Here is a 5,102-nt window from a genome sequence, read left to right as displayed (position 1 = left end):
CAGGGGAGTGTGGGTGGAGAGAGAGAGAGAGAGAGAGTGTGCGTGAGTGAGTGGGTGTGTGTGTGTGTGTGTGCATCAGGGGTGTTGGAAAACTATAGGTGAGCCGGTGTTATTTTGAGGCACAAACAAGAGGGCAACTGCGACACCACGTGAGTCATGTTGGCTGGCAGATGTGAGAGGTGGGGAAAACCAGCAGTCGAGGTTTCACAAGAGAGAATGTGAGCGAGTGATGAAACCCATCCGGGAGCAACAGCGACAGGTGTTGTGCATGTGGAGGGGCGGTCAGGATGGAGCAGCTGTCTCGTCTGCTCACAACATCTCAACAAAAACAGAGATGATGGACTGAACAGAGTGAGGAGAGAGCCACTATAAAGGTTTCCAAACATCCAGGAGCATTCAGAGATCTCCACCAAAATCACATATGTGTCTGTTTAATAGTTATCAAGGTCTGGTCGATGGTTGCAGTGGTGTAACCTGGTTTGCCTGTACATTACTGGAAGAGTGGATCGATGCAAATATCGATAATATCGATACCAAATCAGAGTCGATATCAGATAGTGTTTTTCAACAACACGGAGGATCACACCCCTCATCCTCCTTTTTAAGGTCTATTCATGCATGCTGGAGAGGAGTGTCCGATTGGAAGTCGAATCTCAGCTTCAAGAGGAGCGGTGTGGTTTTTGTCCTGGCAGTGGAATAGTGCAGTGTTTTTCAAACTCCGTGGCGCGGCACACTGGTGTGGAATCAAATGATGTCCAAATTCTGTTATTTTCAACACATCTGCCTTTGAAGAGCTGAATCTTTCCAAAGCATGTCATCTAGAGCAGTGTTTTTCAAACTCTGTGTGTGCCGCGAGATATTGTCAGGTGTGCCGTGGGAAATTATCTAATTTGTGTGCCTGTGCGGTCTAGTGCTTGGCAGCATAATCATGTAGTTACTACATTGTAGTACTCTTCCATACCAGTAGGTAGCAGCAGCAGCAGCAGCAGCAGCAAGTATCTAATTGTCTAGAAAAGCGGAAGAAAATGGATGGATGGATTCTTTGCATCATTTTAAAAATTCTTTATTGAACAAATACAAATTCAAAACAAGCCAGGTCTTTCCTTTGGTTACCAGCGGACTGAAATCTTGTTGGGACTTTCTGTGCCATCTTGTCATTTTGTCTCCTACAGAAATAGAATTGCACATCAGAGGATAATTCACCCCCTCCAGTTCACACCATAGCATGCATGCAGTCATGAAGCTCCACTATTTCAACACATGACGCAGTCTTGTTAGCCACAGCTATTTCCTAGTGGCTGGCAACTTGGTGGCAATTGCTGCAATCAGTGCTAAATAAATGACAGTTACTGCCTGCATGTGCTGTTGAATACTAGAAATCAAGCATGCATGTGACCTTTTACCTACATCACGGTGTTGCATTATTTCCACAAACATGAAGATGTAGAAGCAACCAATCCCAAAACAGCATGGGATTAGTAATAAACAGTCAGTCAATCATTGAGCATCAAATAAGCAAAACAAGCCATTTTCACACATATTTTCTGCCTTTGCCACAACATTTTCAGAAATCTTCCGTTGACGAATGTGTATCAATCGAAAAGCCAGGGCAGAAAAACACTGCCCTCACAAACATGAGATGATCTTCTTCCAAGAAGAAGACAGTGTTGCACACCATGTGCTGCTTCTTGTCACGTTTGGACGGATTGTATAGTGTTATGAATTATGAAGACACTGAAAATGCCCTTCTCGCAATACAGTCATGCATGTAAGAAAACACTCCTTTACCCTCAAGCACATGGACTCACACACTATAAGTGTAGCCGTAGCCCCTCCACTGAATGAATGCTCAATGTTTATCATGCTGCATGACATGAAGGAAGTCAACTATACATGAGCAGACATACACGTGGTATCACTAATCAGAGTTTGTGGACTGAAGGTAATGAGGGCTGAGCTAGTTCTGCAGACATCTTTACTTAGTGTGGACAAACTTTGAGTCTGTCCTCATTAGTATCCGTTGGCGTTGCTTTAGTAAAATTGAAATACAATGGAACAGTCCCTTAACTCCTTACCAGATAAACAACGCCACACAATACACAATGTAACTCAATAGCCATGCGAAAGGACAACTTGATCTATTTATATTACCAGGAGTGACTAAGGATCATGGGACCTACACTGCTGTGCTTCCTTGTTACATTTCTGAACGTTTTGATCTATTATTGAGAGGAATAAATCATTTCTATAAAGACTGGTTTGTTTGTTCACAATGTAAGCAAGATTATCAAACTCAATATTAATTCCAGCATATGGTGACAAAATATAAAATGTAATCATTTGTAATTATTGTCAAACTGTATCATTTTATTCTCATTATATAGAATAATAATGTATTATTTGTGCAATGTTTTTTTTTATAATAATATTAATGGCAAGGTTAGCACGTTCGCCTCAAAGTTCAGAGGTCGTAGGTTCGATCCCGGCCCTGGCCTCCCTGTGTGGAGTTTGAATGTTCTCCTCGTGCCTGCGTGGGTTTTCTCCGGGTACTCCGGTTTCCTCCCACATTCCAAAAACATGCATGGTAAGTTGATTGGACTCTCTAAATTGCCCCTAGGTGTGATTGTGAGTGTGGATGTTTGTCTCTGTGTGCCCTGCGATTGGCTGGCAACCAATTCAGGGTGTCCCCTGCCTACTGCCCGAAGACAGCTGGGATAGGCTCCAGCACGCCCCGGGACCCTTGTGAGGATAAGCGGTATCGATAATGGATGCATAATCAGTAAACTGGTTATTTCTCAACAGCACTTTGAAACAGTAATCCATGCCTTGGTTACATCTCGGCTGGATTACGGTAATGCACTTTATGTTGGAGTCAGCCAATCCTCCATCAAGCATCTCCAGTTGGTCCAAAATGCTGCTGCTCGCTTGGAGACTGGTACTCGTAAGAGGGAGCACATAACTCCTACTTTGGCGTCCATTCACTGGCTCCTTGTACATTTTAGAATTCTTGTTAAGATTCTATTATTTGTTTTCAAACTTTTAAATGGGATCGCCCCAATTTACCTCGCTGAGCTCCTCCACCCATATGCACCTTGCCCGGTGTCTCAGGTATGCGGACTGATACGCTATTAGAGGTACCAAGAACTAAGCAAAGGCTCAGAGGGATCGAGCATTTTTCTGTTACCGGCCCCTCTCTTCGGAATGACCTGCCGATAAACCCTCACCAGAGCTGGGCTTTCCACCAATCTGATGGACCAGTCAGTCTATCCGCCGACGACGGACTCCCATATTGTAGGTGATAAACGATAGACGGTAAACATAAATAGATGGACTGAGCATAGGCGGAGTAATAGTCTATGTAATCGTCTATTATCTATTTTCGCGGTGAGACTTTAGTTTCCGGGCGGCGTGGTGGTCGACTGGTTAGCACGTCCACCTCACACTTCAAAGGTAATGGGTTCGATCCCAGTGTGCCTCCCTGTGTGGAGTTTGCATGTTCTCCCCGTGCCTCCGGTTTCCTCCCACATTCCAAAAACATGCATGGTAAGTTGATTGGACACTCTAAATTGCCCCTAGGTGTGATTGTGAGAGTGAATGTTTGTTTGTCTCTGTGTGCCCTGCGATTGGCTGGCAACCAATTCAGGGTGTACCTCGCCTACCGCCCGAAGACAGCTGGGATAGGCTCCAGCACGCCCGCGACCCTAGTGAGGATAAGCGGTATGGATAATGGATGGATGGCTTCAGTTTCCTGTTGCCCGCGGCCGAGGCTTTATGACAGCTTCTGGGTCCTAAAGGGAGAAGCATTTAGATTTCGCTCAGCGGGTTGGGAAGGTGCTGGTCGTAGTTGATGGAAGTTGGTCGACGGAAACGCTAACAGAAGCCTGTTTGAAATGATAGGCGGACTATGACCTATAGGCAATTACAATTTTTTCCGGCCGGAAAAAAAAGATGCAGAGATGGATGGTTGAAGGGTAACCAGGCTGCAGACAGAGCGTGATAAACGGACCGGGAAATTTTAGTAAAATGCCCAGCTCTGCCCCTTGCTTCCCATCTTTAAACTAATTTTTATTCTTTGGCTTTTGACTTAGCATGAGATTTGGTTTTGGTTTTACTGTTTTTGTGCTTTTTAGTGTCTTCATTGACTTACTTTTGCTCCATGTACAGCACTTTGTAAACAGCGGTGGTTGTCTTAAAGTGCTTTATAAATACAGGTGAGTTGAATTGCGAACCTGCTTGGTCCTCATATGATATCCAATACCCCACTTTGCTCACAGCTCACCTGTTCTGAAGCGGAGCCATGATTGGTGGTTATCTGAGCCCTGAGCAACTGTGCTGTCATTTTCAGTCGGCAGAAATGACAAAATGTCCACCCCCTGAGATGGCTGTGATTGTGTTGATTTTGCTGTTCAACTCATATTTCACAAACACATTATGAAACGGAATAGCCTCGTTTCAACTAGTGGGCCTGCATAGAACATATTCTTGAAAAAAAAAAATTGGGTTGACTTCCACTTTAAATCATCCCGTCGCCTCTTGTTGTGTTTTGTCTTTTTTTAATCAAATAATTTTTTACATTTACAACACTGAATATAGTCCTTCATGAGGGAATTCAACAATGATCGAACAGCTATCATTATTAGAGAAGAAATGGATGGCCCCAAAATCCCATTTTGCCAGGGCTGAGGGATATGGCTCTGTTTGTACCACATGAACTATAAGCACGTGTTTCTTTGGAACGCTGTCTCCCGATCATCAGCAACAACTCAAAACACATGGCCCAGTGTTCATAATGTATCAAACCCAGTTGTAAATAACTCAAGGAGTTTTTTCAAAGAAACCGTGCATTAAAAAATTCATATATGTGAGTAAGTAAGTACGTTTTTAATGGAGGATCTTCGAGGTTAAATAATAATTGCTCGCTTCTGTTCCCAGCTGCTGGAGACGGTTGCGTAATGGTCTCTGAAAGCAGAACAAAAGTACAAAAAACATTCGTTCTAGTGTCTTTCCAACTACTATTTATGAATACGCGCGTGTCATGTCATCAAAGCGCTCGTGTGTGATGTTGTGTTTCCGTGTGTGTTTCTTTTCCGCGACGTTTTGCA

The sequence above is a fragment of the Filicampus tigris genome, chromosome 8 (assembly GCF_054856515.1).
Source record: "Filicampus tigris isolate MCC_2025a chromosome 8, RoL_Ftig_1.0, whole genome shotgun sequence".
Lineage (NCBI taxonomy): Eukaryota > Metazoa > Chordata > Actinopteri > Syngnathiformes > Syngnathidae > Filicampus > Filicampus tigris.
This window is presented reverse-complemented; position numbering follows the sequence as displayed.